The 18,887-nt window shown below is 48.0% G+C and overlaps 1 protein-coding gene across 1 annotated transcript in view; it reads right to left on the bottom strand.

Moving 5' to 3' along the window:
* The window catches only part of PREX1 (phosphatidylinositol-3,4,5-trisphosphate dependent Rac exchange factor 1), a 774,514-nt gene that overhangs the window by 723,173 nt on the left and 32,454 nt on the right, over positions 1 to 18,887 (bottom strand). The gene's annotated exons all lie outside the window — the stretch shown is intronic.

The following is an 18,887-nucleotide window of genomic DNA, read 5'->3' as shown; positions in this document are numbered from 1 at the left end:
GATGTTGCTACATTTCTCCACATTCTGTGGCATTGTAATTCCATCCAGGCCTATTGGCGTGATATACATGAGGTCATGAGGTCTGTTTTGGATTGTGACGTGAGCTTGGAAGTGTGTAGATGTCTCTTAAACATTTGGGAGCCTACAGACCTTAATCAGTACCTGAAACAATGGGTCACGCTTGCCTGTATGATCGCGAAACGTAACATAGCACAGCTGTGGGGGGCCACTCAGCCACCTCGGCGTGCAAAGTGGTCACAGGATCTCGATTGGTGGATGTTCAGGGAGCGGGCGGTTTACGTGGCGAGGGGCTGCCCTGAGAAATGGACAAAGATATGGAGACCATGGAACGCCTATCGGGGAGATATTTGTGTTCCTCCGGCCAGGCGGGCTGACTCCGACGCCCTGGATCCCCCTTGAGCCCCGGCTTTTAATACTCTGCTTATATCCTGTCGCCAGACATCCCTTGCTCCCAGCACTTTCTAATACTGTCGATTTATCTCCAATGCATTGTTATGTTTATTGCTAATAAAAAGAAATATAAAAAAAAACTATGTTAGTTAAATCAACAGAATTTCAGATAAATATCCATTTTGTTTGAGACGTAGGTTCTGTTCTGTCAAGGAAATGCAAATATTTTCGGAGAATTATATTGCCCAATAGAAGCGCCCTTCTGACCCACCTTCAGTGGCTAACTGGTTTAACACTGAGGGACTATGAAAAGTAGAAACTGACTAGGTAATACAGGCTTTCAGATTCACTATAGTGTTGAAAGGACCAGAATAGAGTCGAACACCAGAAAATTATACATTGTTTCCGATTTTTTTTTGGGGAGGATCATCTTCTGTTTAACACTATCAATATAGAGGACTGTATTACGAGCTGTGTAACTTAAGATGTTATGGCCATAGTTCTGTAGTAGCTGAGCTCAATGGCCAATAAGTGCCAAACACATGGTAAAGCAGATCCCTTAACACCATGCATGTAATCTTATTAACTCGAAGGATGTGAGGGCAATGGTATGGTTCCCCAAGGATGTATCCGATTCACTTCAAAGCAGAACCGTATGGGAGTTAAACAATGGTTAACGATATAGTAGTCCATGGTGTCAAGCGCACCAAGATTTCTAATAATGTCCAGCACAGTGGCCAACAGGGGTTTTGGGCTACTTGTTAGGGGTCCATACCAGGTGCTCCATCACAAACTGCAGTACTGGCCCTCAAAATGAGTTTCAAAGCAACGCTACCAAGTGAAAATTAAATGCACCAGCAAAAACCCTAAGAGAACAGAGAGAAGTGAAAATAAAACGGGTCATGGGATCCTCTTCAAAATAAGCAGAAAAGGCTCAAACTCCTGGCACCGATTAAGTCTTGCCGGGAGAGAACAAAGCTCTTGGCTTGACCTACTTGTACATTTCCAGCATGCTCTCTTGGAACCCTCATGTCTAGCCGACCTTTACTCAATTATCGGTGTGAACAAGATGCCTACTGTTCTTCCCAATTAGCCTTCACAGATCAGCTGTGCAACAACATTTCCACAGCATGGAACCAATGAATTCAACTGCGGCCCAATACCATGCAGAATGCTGACGCAGGATGACATTTGGACTATTCTTCCTTCCTATAAGGGCAGCCATCTTCCCACGCAAACAAGAGCGCTGATCCCAGCCCACCGGGCGGACTTTCTTTGATATGTTCCATACTTCCTGAGGTTCCGAAGCCGAGGGTCACATTTTGAAGTGCTCGCAAACATGGTCACCAAGAGCGCCATTTCCATGGTTCAGAAGAAGCCCCGGCCCCCAGGGCCGGCCTTAGGAATGTGCAAGCTGTGCACCTGCACAGGGCCACCAAATCCCAGGGGCCACCACATCAATATATATCCTTAAAATAATAATCCTCTGAGGATGGATACATATTTGTGTGGCGGCCCCTGGCAGGGATTTGGTGGCCTCTGGCTCTATACCATTTCCAAACACCCTGACCCCCCCTCTTCACTGGCCTCCGCGCTCCTCCCCGCCCGGACCACCTCTTCCGGGGCCCCCTACCTACGCTCCCTGCCCAGGGCCACCATGAACCTAGAGCTGCCCCTTCCTGGCCTAAGTGACGTCACTGCCGTTGGAGTACAGCCCTGGTGACATCATGAGCTGTTGGGGCTAAGATCAGTGCTCCCACCTGCCACCAATGTGATCTAGGCGTGATTAGTGGAAGCCTTAAAGGCGAACTCTGTGACCAATCGGAAGGGATGACTCTTGCATATATTCAATGGAAATGCAAAAGGTGGGTTTTCTTTTCCCAGGACCTCAAACATTTACACATGTTGGCGAGCTGGCACATTTTGTCCTACACTGTTCGGCCATATTCCTGGATCAGGGACAGAGATGACGTGGTGAATATACCAATGGGCACTGCATAATTTAAAAATTAATAAGTAGAGGGGGTCAAAGATTTTCGTACGAGCCCAATGATCGCAAGAAAATCTTTCTTTTTTTAATGTCTAAAGCGTCTAGTCTTGATTCCACATTGTGTCTCTTTCTTCCATCACTCCATAATAACGGTCTTTTTATCTCAATATCTTGGTTTATTTTGATCTCTGTCATAGTTTTCCTATCCTTCTCTTATACTCGATCTCTCTCTCTTAATCTGGATCAAAATCTAATGATGCAAAATGAATCCTAGTCTCGAAAAATAAGTCCCAATGCCCACCAACACCTGCACAAATTAAACACTTCCCAGGACTCTCAAAACACGTCTTCAATAACTTCAGTTTCCCCTTTGCACGTCACCAAAACAGGAACGAGTTTGTGACCCACCATATTACTGGGTCATGTCATGAAACTGTCTACAAACATGTTAAATTCATTAACAAAACAGTCTGCAAGGATCGAATTGAGAACAGGTCCGCTTTGGAAGTGGGTTTAGATAAAGAGGAGTTAAAGACATCCTTTGATCTCTGGCATGCTTTCGGTAAAATTGTTATAAGTTGGCCAAGCAGGTGGCCACGTGGCTTCAATAAGAGAACGTGGCGCACCTGAATCTCACCCGAGCACAAACTTTCAATGCTTTGCTGACGTAGGTTAAGTTAAAGCAGATGCGTTCAGCATCAGACGTATAAATCCATGACAACAGTGAGGCGAAGGAGAAACAAAACACTAATCACTGTCAGAGAAGTGAGGGTTCTTTAAATGGCTGATCACACGCTACAACTGAAATTGTGACTCAGAATATACGTACACGTTTAGCATCACGTGAAGAAACCCACGAAGCAAAAATGCAACAGTCCAGAGAACAGGCATACAGAGTTTTGGATAGCAGGTAATAGATAACAAATTCATTAGAGCTGCCCATGTTGACCCCATACTGCAGCATCAACTTAGCTCAAACCCTACCTCCAAACCCTGGGCGTTTTTTTTAACATGTTTACATTTTATTTTGCAACCACACCTCAGACCTGGACGTGATATACTATGAAATTTTTTTTACAGAATTTGTCCCATCAGTATCATCACTGGTGTAGGTATGACCCAGGTTCTACTCTCTGCATCACCAAATGACAAAGCCGTGTGATCTTGGACAAATCTCTTTATAACGGTATGCTAGAATAGTATTAAAAAAGAAAAATACCAGTTCACTTGAGTGGTTTCCTAGTCACCTATGGTGTTAGAGGATGGACGGGATGCTTGGAGATTTCCACTCAACTGCCCAAACACTAACAATTACCTTTGTTTTAGGTGTTAAAGTAGAAAGAACATTCTGGATGAAACCATAGCCTTAAGCCAGTCACGGTAGGACCCTTTCATGATGGGATATGACCACTTCCAAACTGCTTTCTCGTTAGCATCAGACAGCACAGTCATTTTCCAGTAAACTAACATTTTCAAAAAATGACTATTTAGGAACACGAGGTATTTTCAGAACAAAAACCATTCATGAGGCATTAAGTCTCCTTGGCCAATGTGGGGATTGATGTAGCGGTTTCCAGTGCAGAGTCCCAAACCCCAGCCACCTAGGCCTCTGCAGTTAGACATGACTACATCCATCCGCCACAGCAAAGTTTCCAGCTCTCGACTCAAAACAACAGAAATCATTTAAAATCCTTCATCTAATACTACCCACCCAACACCGAACCAAAGCAGCAATATACAGTGGTACGATAATATAGGGAGAAACAAGCACTGGCAAAGTCAATAGGTCTGATATCTGGAGTCCTGACTGAAATATTTTTTTAAGCCTGTAGCAGAGAAAAAATGATTGCATTTTGTACTCACTGCATATATGGAGGTAAAGAATTTAATCTGTGATGATTCCATGTACTGTTGAGGTGTAAATCAGCCCCTCACCCATTGCAAAATGAGCACTAAGTAGGTGGTGGAATAAGACCAGTGCTTAATTTGAACCAGTGCTTTCTGGTCCTCAGCACAGGCTCTTAATTGCTAACACCAGAACATGTGACAGTCTGGCACGGTTTGTCTAATTTAGAGATGAGAACAACAACAAAATGAGTAATATCTGGCATCAAAGACATTTTTATAGTTTGGAGACTGGACTAGTCTGAATTGTCACACTTGGAGAGTGCGATATTTAGTAGTTGTGTTGGTTCTGTCTTTATTAGCCTTGGCAGGGGCAATGGGTGTTGCCACTGCCAGTCAGTGACCTTCTGGAGTGGCCCCAAGCACATTTTTTTAATTAAGTAATGAATAAGACACCAGACCATTACTAGCATGAGCAGAGAAGGGGAGAGAGAAAAATTCCTATCGGCAGAGCCAAAGTCCATCTATATATATATATTTTTTTTTTAAATGGTCCCAATAGGTTTCAGACAGCTATGTAGTCAGAGCAGATTTAAAGAAATACACGAACTGTAAAACAAATTATGGGTAAGTAAAAATACCCTTTAAAGTGGCAGTTACACCACTCGGGAAGAAAGAAGGAGCACTAATGGGAACCCATATAGGGATATTTATTTTATTTTAATTTGCAGTTTTTTAAGGCAACAAATGGGCTAGTTTATGCAGGACAGATCTGCTTAACTTTGATTAGAATAAAAAGCCTGTGTAGAAAACCTCTACAAGAGCTAAAAGGGTGATGTTTAAGACAGATAAGTTTCCAATAACAGTAATAAACATGTTATCAGCTGTAACCCTCCGCCTTCACATAATATTCAAAACTTAAAAAACGTTTTTTTAATTAGTGTTAAGTGTACAACATTTTTATAGCACTGAGTAGTAGAAATAACCACACATGTGAATGAAAGTCGAGATGGATAAATTAGTCTTGAAGCTGGAAGGAAAACATTGGGACAAGGTAAGGTGGGTCCACACATCAGAATAAGCACTTTTGGAAGGGAAATGGGCAGACATGGCCTCAGGAATAAAGAGAACTTTGTGAATCAATATAATTTAATTAATGTGGCCAAGAGCTCACCAAAGCCTTGCTCGTGGCAGCCATGTTGTTTTCCCTTTTTTACCAAATTAATAAAAAGCCCATGCCTAGACACTTCAGTACTCATCCTATTCTGACTTCATATTTACAGCCACTAAATAGGATTATGGAAAATACCCAATACTTAAGTGTCGGCCATTCAGTCACTGGCATTCAATATTTTTGAAAAACAAGTCTAAAAACTGAAAAACTACGGCCCCATGTTTTTCAGTGCAAACTTAATGCTAATTATTTTATTATTATTTTAATAGTAGTGACTTGTTGTTATAGCTCGAAGCGCATGTCACTTCACTACGAATATATACATTAAAATAACAGGGGTTGCTGTGACAGAATTCAAAAGGTATCCAATGTATTTAAGCAAGGAAGGATGAAGGGCTGGAGGTCATGATGGGACACGAACCCGTTCTGTGGCCACATGTGACATTCTGCAGCAAACACTGAATTCATGGAGGGGCAGGGCAACCTTGTGACCAACACATGGCAAACAGAAAATGCATGACCCAAAGAATTTGGAGAGGACCATGAAAGTGGGGGCGAGGGAGGCTTACACAATCTAGCCATCAGAAAACAGATCAGTGCTGCTGTTAAGATGTACAGGAAGTCTGTTTACCTTCCATTGTAGTCCACATGTTGAGGACTTCTGGGGCAAGGGCGTTGCGGGCGGGGTCTATATCAATCTAGGGGAAAGCAGTGAAAACCAGAAGAATTTGTGACGAAGCAAGTCAATAAAAGTGTCAGGGAAGGAGGGAATAATCTATGCCTCTCTCTGTAGATACCCCAACACTGATATGAAGTGTGTTTACAGTGTTACAGAAGTGTTTGTGTGGCAGTAATGCAACCAGAAGGTGCCCTGTACCATTAGCATGGAGCATTGGCGTAGGAGCTATAAAAAGCCTTTCTGTAACATCAGTGTGGAGCATTTGTGGGGCCACATGAGAGTTCCTGTAGCATTAATGTGGAGCATTTGTGGGGCCACATGAGATTTCCTGTAATATTAATATGGAGCATTTTTGGGGCTACATGAGATTTCCTTTGACATTAATGTGGAGCATTTGTGGGGCCACATGAGATTTCCTGTAAAGTTAATATGGATCATTTGTGGTGCTACAGGAGATTTCCTATAACACCAGAATGGAATATTTGTGGTGCTACGGGAGATTTCCTGTAACATTACTATGGAGCATCTGTGGTGCTGCAGAAGTTTTCCTCTAATAGTAGTATGGAGTATTTGTAGTGCTACAAAATATTTTTGCTTCAGAATATTTTCTGTTGCACGAATATGGAGCGTTTGTGGCACTATTGAAGCATTTCTGTAACACCACAACAGATGTGATGCATAGACGATGTATCTTTGCAGATTAGGCATAGTTTGATGCCCTAAGTGTTAGACCGAGCATCCTTGGCATGGTTTCCCCTGACTTTTTGCCTCTACCGCCTGTGTTTTTGATGCTGTGCTGGATTTCGTTTTTGCTGGCTTTGCCATTGCTCATCAGTGTCAAATTGCAAGTGCCCCCTGTGTAAATTGTTATTGTGATTGGTTCTCGCTGATTAACATATTTGTTTTATCAGTAGGCCCCTAGTAAAGTGCACTAAGTGTGCCAGGGCGGGTAAATCAAATGCTACTAGTGAGCTTGCAGCACTGATTGTGCCACCCACATGAGTAGTCCTGAAAAGAGGTTGCAGGCCTGCCACCGCAGTGCCTGTGCGCAGTTTGTTAACTGCCATGTCGACTTGGCAAGTGCACCCACTTGCCAGGCCTTAGCCTTCCCTACACATAGGACACCCCTATGGTAGGCCCAAGGTACCCCCTTGGGAAGTGTGCAGTGTATGTGAAAGGTAGGACATGCACTGGTGTGTGCAACATGTCCTGATAGTGAAATACTGCCAATTTCGTTTTTCACTATTGAAAGGCTATCTTTCCCATAGGATAGAATGGGGAATGTTTCATGACATTTTACAAGCATATCTTCCCATAGAGATAAGATGGAAAAATGTAGTTTAGTACCCCTGAACTCAGAATTTAATAACACATCTTTTAGTCAAGATGGTTTCTAAATTGAGGGGGGCGTGGCCAGCAACATGGCCGACTAGACGTGCCAGCACAGAGCTCCGGCCGAGCCGAATAAATATCCGACTACACCTATCGCCCCACGACCCAGAAACGACACCAACTGAAGGACCTGAACCCCGGGTACCTGGCACAGGCTGCTGAAGTGGCGATCTGGCGTGGATCTCGCCTAGGCGCCGCAGACAACGACCGCTCCACCGCATCTCGGCGACCATGATGGCGGCCGCGGCGCTTGGCAGAGGGAGGCACCCCTCGTGATCCGGAGGTGCCCGGTACCGCTGACGCCAGCAAACGGAGGCTCCGCAGTCCGCCTGGACATCTGGAAGACCCACACCGTCTCCGCCGGATAAACAGAGGGAACGGACCGCGGTGCTCGCCGGCCGCCTTTACCAAGATGGCGGCTGGCGCTACCGGCGGAGGTCGGTGACGGCGAGGTCCCCCCTGCCGCTCTCACCCGAGACGTGGTGTGACCGGGCCTTGCCTCGGTGGCGGCGCGACGGTGGGGCCGAGGCGAGGGGAGGTGAACACTGGACCTGTGCGACGCCGGGAGCGGAGCCCCACCTCTGATGCGGCGCCCGCCTTCACCAACATGGCGACCACGAGGTAGAGAGGCCCGGGGAGACGCCGGCTGACTGGGGAGGCACAGCGGAGCATTGCGACCTGCCGGGAGAGAGAGGAACCGGCCCAGCGGTGCTGGAAGCCTGCAGTAAGAGGGGGACGACTGGGTGACACCTCGGAATCCCCCACAAGAAACCTTGCATCGCCTATGCCCACACCCTGGGACTCGAGCCTGAGGCACTGGGACTTTCGGAGGAGGCCGTCCAGGGGACGTCCGTGGCGGAGGGCCCCCTGCTGCCCCCACCCAGAACGGGGGGTCTGAACGGGCCCTGACCTAGAGGCGGTAGGGCTTTCCAAGAGGCCACCTCAGAGACACAGGTGGAAGGAGGTGCCTCATAGTGCTACACTGCCTCCTGCACGCGGCCGAGCCCCGCGGCCACGCAGAGGAAGAGGACTTACTCAGGGAGCTCTAGACCTCTGGACTGCGCAGCCATGGGAAAGAGGGACACGGCGCCCAAGAACTCGAGACAGGGCCCAATGGACAACTTCGCGGCACCACGTCCAATGATGGAACAACAGCCTGTACAGCCTGGCGCACGCAATGATACGACCATGTTACTGCAAGCCATTCAGGCGTCTAGAACGGACATCCAAGCCTCACGAGCAGCACTGGAAACAAAAATTGGAGAGGTAGGATCCGAAGTGACGCTATTACGCCAGGACTTCCGAAACTTGACCGACAGGGTCACGGCGACCGAATCGAGGTTGACCGACAATGAGGAATCGATCACGACACTTAAGAAGGACATGGCGGAGCTGCAGGCCTCCCACCGTCACCTGCTGTGGAAGGTGGATGATGCCGAAAATAGATCAAGGCGGAATAACCTACGCTAAGGGCGCTCCTGGCCAAACCACCGGAGGGAGCGAGACCGAGACCGGTAATAGCGCGCTTCCTGAACTTTGCCGATCGAGATCTGATCCTCCGAGAAGCCAGGAAAAAGGGAGAGATCCGCTTTGAAAATGCTACCATAATGATCTTTCCGGACTACAGTCAGGAAGTCTCAAAACAACGCCGCTCCTTTGACGCTGTCAAGGCAAAACTGAGATCACTCGACATTCGGTATATGCTCCTCTTCCCGGCCAAACTCAAGGTCATCTACCGGGACAAATCCATCTTTTTTGCGCACCCGGAAGACGCATGGCAGTGGCTCGAGGAACGCCCCATTCTGAACAGTAGAGAAGCAGCGGGCCGGGAAGTTCTGGACAAGGCACTGCGAGAACGGCCGAAGTGGGAGAGGCCGAAGCCACAGCGGCGGAAAACGCGGAAGACGCAGCAGAAGACGCCGGCGACTCCCTACAGAACACGAGATATGCAGGACAGGAGAGGGGGCAGATCGGCGTCCCCGGCCAACGGCTCTGCGGCAGGCTCGAGGTTTAGCTGCCTAAGGACTGGAATCCGCTCTGAAGGAGAAGATCTGGAGGAGTCGGAGGGCCGCGCGTCCAAAGGAGAAGAGGAAGACAATAGGAGCGATTCGTTGCACCCTCTGGCCAAAGAAATCCAGCAGCTAGAGCAGGACTCCACAGGTCAAGAGCAGCACATGGACACACAAGACTCACTATCGTGAATAATGGTGAACTGGGATCGGGAAAAGATGGCGGCTCGGCGATGCGGAGCAAGCAAGTTGACACACCCCCACTACTGTTCTTTGTGTTTTTAGTACTGGTTATGGTTTAGTAAGGGTGGGATGTGTGGGAGGGCGACAGGCCTTCTCCCATGGATAGTTTGGTCCCGGATTGGGATGCGACTGGAAGGGGAGGGAGGTGGGGAGGGGGGTGCGGGGATGAGTTGGTTTCGGTATTGCCTCATGTTGGGCTTGTTGAGAGTAATGGGGGGAGGGGGGAGTTCGTCAGGCAACAGCAGAGCCACGCTAGCCCATACCCAGGGTCTATCCCACTCCGAGGTCCCGCTTGGGGAGGACGCTGTGATCCAATATGGCAAGTACACTAGACACTCCACACAGGAACGACACAGGGGTCACGGTGCTAACGTAGACCCTTTTCATTCTCTGCTTTTTTCTGTTGTGTGGCTGCCGTTTTATGCTGTTATTCTTTGCCAAAGCGCCGGGATGCTCCCTGGAGCAGCCGTGCGCTATAAAAGAAATAAAGTAACATAACATAACATAACGTGGAATGTGAACGGCCTGGGGTCCAAAATTAAGAGAGGCCTGGTTACCGCCTACCTCAAGAGACTGGCACCTGATATTATCCTCCTCCAGGAAACCCACCTAAGAGGGAATCACTGCGCTTTCATAGCAAGAGGGCGTTACACTGTCCTAGCACATGCTGGCTACACTACGGACTCCAGGGGAGTTGCGATTCTCATAAATAAAGCAGTGCCATTCACGGTTACACGCACCTGGCTAGACCCGCAGGGCACATATGTGGGAGTTCAGGGGTTGTGGAGAAGGCGTAGATACACAATTTTGTCAGTATACGCCCCGCCCAAGCTACAACAGCGCACACTAAAGGCAGTCACTACCATCTTGCTGGACAGGGCTGACACTACACAAGTAGTGGGAGGGGATTTTAATGATGTGATGTGCACCATGCAAGATAGATCGGGGTCACCGCACGCAGGGGGACACACGACGGCCTTAGCACAGCTCATGAATACCATAGGCCTCACTGATGTATGGAGATGGCTCCACCCTACACAAGAAACGTACTCTTTTTACTCTGGGGCACACAAGGTCTTCTCCAGGTTAGATTATGTCTTCGTATCCCGGCAGGAGATCTCGGCGGAAGATCTGGCGGAATATAAAGCGAGAGGGATATCTGATCACTCCCCGCTGTATGTACACTTGGGGCGTGAGAGGGGAGCCGGGCGGGCACAGTGGAGATTAACGGCGTGGGACATCCAAATGCCGGAAATACTCCGGGGCATGCGGGCGGACATTAGGGTCTACATGGCCGAAAATGAGGGATCAGTAGACTCCGGAGTTACCCTCTGGGAGGCGATGAAACCGGTACTTCGTGACCGCATCCAGAGTAGGCTGGGTGAGGCCAGGCGGACACAACAGGCCAAGATAGCGAGCGAGGAGGCGAATATCCTGACCTTAGAAACAGAATACCTTCGGCAGAAAGAGGAGGCGCGCCTTAGAAGATTGCTTGACACACAGCGACACTATAGGGAATTGGCCGAAGACGAGGCACGCACCCAGGCACTGGCAACACTACACAGACTATATGATGTAGGCGATAAGTAAGGTAAACTTTTAGCTTGGCTGAGCAGGAAAGAGCGTGCGTCACGATGGGTAGATCAGATCAAGTTGGCAGGGGGCAGAAGAGTAAACACGGATGACGACATAGCGGAAGCCTTTGCGACCTACTATGAGGCCTTCTACAGGGCCAGGGAACTGGGCGGCAGTGAGGACGCCCAACACTACATGGGCGACATGGAGGTGCCTACCCTATCCACAGACGCTAATGTAGCCCTAGAGGCGGACTTAACGCTGGAGGAGCTTTCGGAAGCCATAGCGGGGCTGAAACCAGGGAAAACGCCGGGACCTAATGGCTTCCCGGCGGAATTCTTTAAACGAACTGCTGACTTGTTGCAGCGGCACATGAAGACCCTATTTGTTGAATCATACCGGGCGGGGAATCTCCCTCCTGATCTGGACCTAGCCATCATTGTGCCAATCTACAAAGAGGGGAAACCCAGAGATGACTGCTCCTCCTACCGCCCAATCTCCCTGCTAAATATAGAAACGAAAATCCTGGCCACAGTCTTGGCTAGGCGCCTGCGACGGGTCATCACGGAGCTGGTCCATATGGACCAATCCGGCTTCCTTCCTGATAGGGCGACCAAGCTAAATCTCCGTCGCACCCACAACTGGCTGCAAGAGGTCTCTGAGAGAGGTGAACCCCACTGGATCCTCTCCCTGGATGCGGAGAAGGCATTCGACGCAGTCCACTGGCCTTTCCTGATGGAGACCCTACGACGGTTTGGGTTTGGACCTAAGTACTTGAAATGGATTCAACTCCTTTACTCAGACCCGAAAGCGAGAGTGCGGGTTAATGGGAGGCTCTCCCGCGAATTCCCCAGCGGGCGAGGTACGCGACAGGGCTGCCCACTGTCCCCCCTTCTATTCACCCTTACCATTGAGATTTTAGCGATAAGGATCAGGCGGAATCAGGCAATCAGAGGCTTTACATGGGGAGACTCGGTTGCCGTACAGGAAAAAATATCCCTGTACGCCGACGACATACTACTGTTCGTGACAGACCCAGATACGACCATCCCAGCACTATTTAGAGAACTCGGCGACTTCGGGGCGCGAGCAGGCCACACAATAAATTGGCACAAATCGATCCTCTACGATCCTCAAGGCAAGGAGCGGGGAGCCTGCCTGCCAGAGGTACTAATACACACTAAGGAAGGCTTCAGGTACCTAGGAATCTTTATAACACGAGACAGGGCGCGTTCTTTCGCTTCCAACTTAGCCCGCATAATGCTAGAGGCCACGACGGAGATGGATAGGTGGAGACAGCTCCCGCTCACCATACTGGGGCGCGCTGCACTGTATAAAATGGTCCTCCTCCCCAAGTTTCTTTACGCACTCCAGAACGATTATTATCCTTTGCCGAATAAGACCCTGAATAAAATCCACGCTGATTTACGCACCTTCCTGTGGCTGGGGAAGCAGCCGAGAGTGGCGCTCTCCACCCTACAGCGCCATCAGTACAGTGGGGGGATTTCGCTCCCCAACCTCGAGGCGTACTATTGGGCGGAACACCTCGCCCCAATCAACGAATGGCTGCACGCGGCAGCCGACCACCCTACATATGCCTTGGAAAGGTCTAAATGGTCAAGTAAGACTATACTCCACTATCTCTATGGGGAACCGATGGGACGGCACTTCCTCCCGGCCACCAAGATCACGTTAACGGCTTGGTATAGAGCGTCCAAAAGAATGGGTTGGGACAAAAGGCCCACTGGACAGACACCACTGTGGTGCTGCAAATGGCTGGGAGAGTTGCATAAGCTGAAAGGTTTTAGAAGGTGGGACGACATTGGCATCTCCACAGTGGGGGACGTGATAGCGAGGGGGGACCTGAAAACCTTCCAGGCGCTCCAAGCCGAATTTGGCCTACACAACACCCAACATTATAAATACATTCAACTGAAACACGCATGGAGGGCACAAAACATTACACCCTCGGACCTTCCAGAATATGCCCCGTTAGAGGGTAGACTGCTACAGGAACAGATAGGAAGGGGGGCGGTATCCCTCACGTATAAAACCCTGACCAACAACATACTAGGGGATCTACAGGACCTACAAGCCAAATGGGAGGCGGACGTGGGTGCCATGGAGGATTTGGATTGGGAACTCGCCCTCATGCACCCACAGGAGGTGGCTATCAAGTCGAGGCTCCGTCTTATTCAATTTAAGGTACTGCACAGATCATACTTTGACAGGGTGAGACTATTTAGGATGGGCAAAATACCTGACGCGACATGCCTTAGATGCCGTCAACAGAATGCAGATTTTTTTCACACGATCTGGGGTTGTGCAGTCATTCAGGAATACTGGGGAGATGTGCTCCTGGAACTAGGGGAGGTGCTGGGGGCGGACATACCGAGAGACCCTAGATTAGCACTGCTGGGTACGACCACTGAAGTAGACCTATCCCGTCCCTTGAGTATCTTTCTAGTATTAGCGCTAGTAGTGGCGAAACGAGATATCGCACGGCACTGGGGGGCACCTGAAAAACCAGACTTGGAGGAATGGAGGCGAGGACTGGATCTATACATGGCGGCGGAGCGAATAACTTACATAGCCAGAGGATGCCCCACAAAGTTTCGGAGGGTGTGGGCTAAGTGGAGGCAATACCACGGACTAGAATGAAACATCATGAAGTGGTGCCATGGGGCCTATGAGACCCTGATCGGGATAGACTACATGCCGGGATTCCATAATTGATGAATACGTCCCTTACTGCCCGGTTCCCATGCAAGGAACTGAGGGACCACTTGAGCGGGGGGAGGGGAGACCAGGAGGAGGGTCGCGGGTGGGTGGGGGTAGAGGCCTGCTGTTTTAAGGGACTTTTAGGGTTTTTTCTTTTTTTTTGTTTCTTTTTATGTTGGCTGTTCCAAAGCAAGAGTTTATTGAGGGGTACTATGTTAGACAACATCAAATGTTGCGTGTTTGACGGCCAGAGCGGAATGTTGACGCTCTACCGTGTGCAGATCCTTTGCCTTTGTGATCCTTCTGATGCAACAATAAAAAGAATAAAAAAAAAAAAAAAGATGGTTTCTAAATTATGTGTGATAATAGCACTTTTAGAAATTGGCTATTTTCTTGTTCAACCTTCCTGTGTGCCTCTGCCTGTTTGTGGATTGACTGTCCGGCTTTGGGGTGACATGGGCTGGGGAGATGCAGTGGCTCCAGGAGTCTGGATGAGTCAGCACTAGGCTGAATAGGCCTGATCTGCATTTGGAGTGGTGGGAGGAGTAGCAACTGTACCTGAATAGGGCTGTGCCTGCCTTCCACAATGCTGGCTCCGCCCCCATGTGGTGTGTCTGGGACCAAGGCCCACACTGACTAAGGATGTTGTTGGGCATTGGCAGAGTGCCCCTAGAACTGGGTTGAACTGGGCTCAGAGCACCTTGCACAAAGAGAACAAATACATTTTGGAGAATAAGTATTAGACCTAAAACATCTGAACGTTAGATCATTCCTGGAATTCAAGAGGGAACTTTGCTAAGGAGAAGAGCTGGAGAGACTGAGGAGAAGTACTGCCCTTGCTGTGTGTCTGGGGTTGGCCTGCAGTTGCGGTTTCTGCCAAGGAAAGGAGAAGGACTTTGCTGTGTGCTGTGTCCCCTGCTTGAAGGAGATCTGCAAGGACCTGCAGTGAGCTGGCCTCCAGTTCAGAAGTCTCAGGGACACAAAGACTTCACCCCCAACTCTGATGCTGTGAATTCTAGCCTGCCAAGAAGTGCCGGTGCCAGTTTTAGGCCTCTGGAGGTTGTTGCTGCTGTTTGGGAGCTGGCAGAAAGAAGAAACGTGAAGAACTGCTAAGATCGATGCATCGAGGGATCGCGGTTGAAGAGGACCGACGCAGCGCCGCTGCATCAATCGCTGGCGCATCCCGGATTGCCATGCATCGTACCTGTGCGGCACGCTTTCCCGACGCATGACCTGCAAACCGGAACCGTCATGAAATATTGATGCATCACTGCCCATACAGACTGGATTTGATGCCACTTGCCCTCTGAGTGTCGCAGAACTGTTGCATCGCCTCCCCAAGGTCTCAGGAGTGTCGCATTTCTTTGTTTTCCGACTCTGCAGCCGTTTGGCTTTAGAACTTTGACACATGTACAGGTACTTTGGTGGAAAGTCACACATCCATAGTTTTCTATGGTACAAGTTCTTGAAACCTTTTTAAAGTCAAATTTGTAAATGTGTATGTTGGATTTTTGTTGTTTTGGTCAGGTTTAGTTTAGATAAAGATACTTTATTTTTCTAAACTGTTGTGGTGTCCTTTTGTGGTGTTTTCACTGTGTTACTGTGAGTGTTGTTACAAATACTTTACACATTGCCTTTGGGATAAGCCTATCTGCTCGTGCCGCGCTACCGATCGGGTGAGCAGGGGTTATCTAAAGTGTGTATCCCCCTTACCCTGACTAGAATCAAGGGTCCCTATTTGGACAAAGGTACCTACCTCTGCCAACTAGAGACCCCGATTTCTAACACTAAGTAACCTACATCTAAATTTAGCATGTGTACTAATCGCCTGTAAACTTGTCCTCTTGGTCAGATGTCCCCAACAATAGAACCATTTCATTTGAGCGTCAAAATTGCTATTTAAAACATTTAGTACACAACTTTAAACAATAGCCAACACATGTCCCTGATATCCCATAGCTAAAGCATTAACTGGTTATTGCCATACTCCTTTTAATATTCGCAATAAATAGCATGCTCTTAGAGAGAGGGCCTATTCAAGGATTTTTTAACTCTGAACAAAGTTTTTTCCCACCCTCTCTGCTCGAGAAGGAGACCCATTAGATGCTTGAAGAAGGAATCTGGTACCCGCTTACTGGTGGGGCCCTAGCGTCAGCCTAGAACTGCTTTAATTTAAAGGGACCATCTGGTGAATGATGACACAAAATGTCTCCAATTTCAAGCAGACATCAAAAGGATATTCTAGAATGCATATTGTTGGTGATTGTTATAGACGTCAGAATGGGTAAAAAAAAATAGTTTTTTCTTCTCTACACTGCAGGCCAGGCAATTCAAATGGTGCCACCATTTGTCGCACCTTTACAACTCTTTTCACACTGTGTCTTGGTGAAGTACTGATTTCATAGTAATTACAAAGAGAGCAGGAAACCCCTGTGGAGATAGGGTGTCCAGCTCATGTGTGCAGGTTGTGAGATGTCGACGTCCCTCATGGGATTTCTCTCCTCCCTAGGAAGTTGGCAGCAGCCGCAGAAGTCCCTGATCAGTGCAGACTCTTAGCCCCACCCTCTTTTAGGCCCTGCTCTGCCTATGATTAGCCATAGGGTGATAGGCCTTACCCCTTCAAAGCTCCATCACCTCTTACAGTAAACATATTTTACATTTTGGAAGATCTGACTCTGAATGGTTCTTTTAAAGGTCGGGTCTACATAGAGAGAACAGGAAAAAAAATCTACAGTTCTTCTTTGTTCCCACTTTAGAAGTCTGGGGCAGAGCCAGGAGCACAAATCAGTGTCCCAAAGAGTAGAACTCAACGGAGACAGTAGAAAAAATTATTCAACAATTGAGATTTCAACTATCCAAGCCATTTTAACTTGAAACCACAATCGGTGTTACGGGCTCCCTCGAACCATATGCAAACTGAAGACCTTCATGAGCCCCTGGCGACATGAAGCTCTACATGATTCAAACAAATGAACCACCCAGAATCTCTTTTGGCCTGACATGAGATAGGAGTGTACTACACACATACCACTTCAACAGAATCCTAACTTGGTCGCGGGAACGCTTTGGTCGGAGACACTTTTGGTGTGTTATGCTGGAACTTATCATGGCTCCACAAATACAATAAATGAGGACGACTGTTACTCCTACTAGTGTGCAACCAGATTGAAATAGACTTTGGGCGGAATATGCTCTAAGGGATTTCAAACTGTATAAGCGTTGGTAGATAGAGTGCTGTTAAAATTGGACTTCGGCCTTGAGGAAGCCCGTAAGGGGCGAAACGTGCGTCGGCTGTGAAGCACTTTGTTTTAAAAGGAATAAAATCTGGAATTTGTCTACACTACGTGATTTCTTTGGATTAAGAAGTCGTGTCTGTGCGTGCTGAATGCACATGGATTATAGAGACTATTAATGATGTGCACTGGTGTTTTCTTGGTACATGAATGTGACACTCTACCTTTGGTGGGCAGATTGTCTATGGTTAATGCTTAAGGAGGATAAGCATTCTACATCAAAGTTGCACTCAAAAGTTGGTCTATGTTTACAATCATGTGGTGCTGTTCTTGGATAAGAAAGAGGCAAGTGTTGATGTGCAGATCGGATATAGCAAATCCCTCCCTCTTTTTTGTATGTATATGAGAATCCTAAAGCGGTAAGGTCAGAGGCAATCCTCGGAGACTTTGATGCACAATAAATGTGTCCAGGGTAAGAAAAACAGGCTGTGGGGATCTCTCTTTCACTAGTGACACAAGCCACAAGCATAATGCTAGACAATTTTAAATGCACTAATGATCAATTTTCCTGCAGGTAAAGCTGGAGTTTCCTGCATAGAACAGCTCAATGTAACACGATTCAATCAAGCATGCTGTTGAGTCACTGAGTGACTCACAAACCTGCTGCATTGTTAAGTATTAGTTCCATATAATTGGTTGAAAGCAGTAACTGAATGCTTATTGTCTTAGGTTCAGTCAGTTCTTTATTGGCATGTTAGAGTGCTGGCAACAGGCAAATTAGTGGGCAATTTTGGAAATGCCCTAATGCACTCCTGGAGTACAACAGGGTCTGCAAATGGTCAGAAGCAGGAGACAGATGGGCCTGTGGTGGCCTTGACAGTCCAGCAGAGTTCAGTGGGGCCTATAATGTGTATGCCTGGACCGGCTCATTAGAAGGGGGCGGTACAGCACAAGCGCAGACATAAGGAGTTCCTGCCATGAGCATGTGCAGTACTAGGAAACGATAACACCCACATTACTGTGCAGGTGTTGTGACCAGGTCTGGTTTCGCAGATTTTATCTTACCTGGACCTCCATACTTGAATGAAAACTTATGCAAGGAGTAGGTAATGGCATGCCTGCTCCAGGGAGTCACAGTAGAGGCCCTACCTGTTCTAAAGGTTGTCGATAGTCTATGAGGTTCCAATGCACGTCAATACTGTATAATGTGTCCATCTCATCCTCAGGACGTCAGGCTGAAGCAATGGGCACCAGGGTTGTTTTCTTTTAGGTGGGACTTCACTTTTAGGAGGTAACAAGCATGTCACTCAAATGTAAAGAGCTTTAATCACATTTTAATACTAGAGATTTATAAGGCCATATATGAAAGCATACACAGTGGTGGCTGGCACGGATCAGGGGTGGCGAGGTGGGGGTAAAAAAAATACACTTAACTCTTCCTGGTGCTGTCTCTCCGTCATCTCTCCTCCACTTCTCTTCCTGACGAGTCCCAGAAGCAGGAAGCACACAGGCTCCCCTAAGCCAATCACTATGCTGCTGCAACAACATGACAGCAGCATCATGATTTGTCTGAGCATGGTGGTTCGGCGCTCAGTAAGGGAGTGGGAGCTTGTCC

The sequence above is a fragment of the Lissotriton helveticus genome, chromosome 7 (genome assembly GCF_964261635.1).
Source record: "Lissotriton helveticus chromosome 7, aLisHel1.1, whole genome shotgun sequence".
In the NCBI taxonomy this organism is placed as follows: Eukaryota; Metazoa; Chordata; class Amphibia; order Caudata; family Salamandridae; genus Lissotriton; species Lissotriton helveticus.
This window is presented reverse-complemented; position numbering and strand designations above follow the sequence as displayed.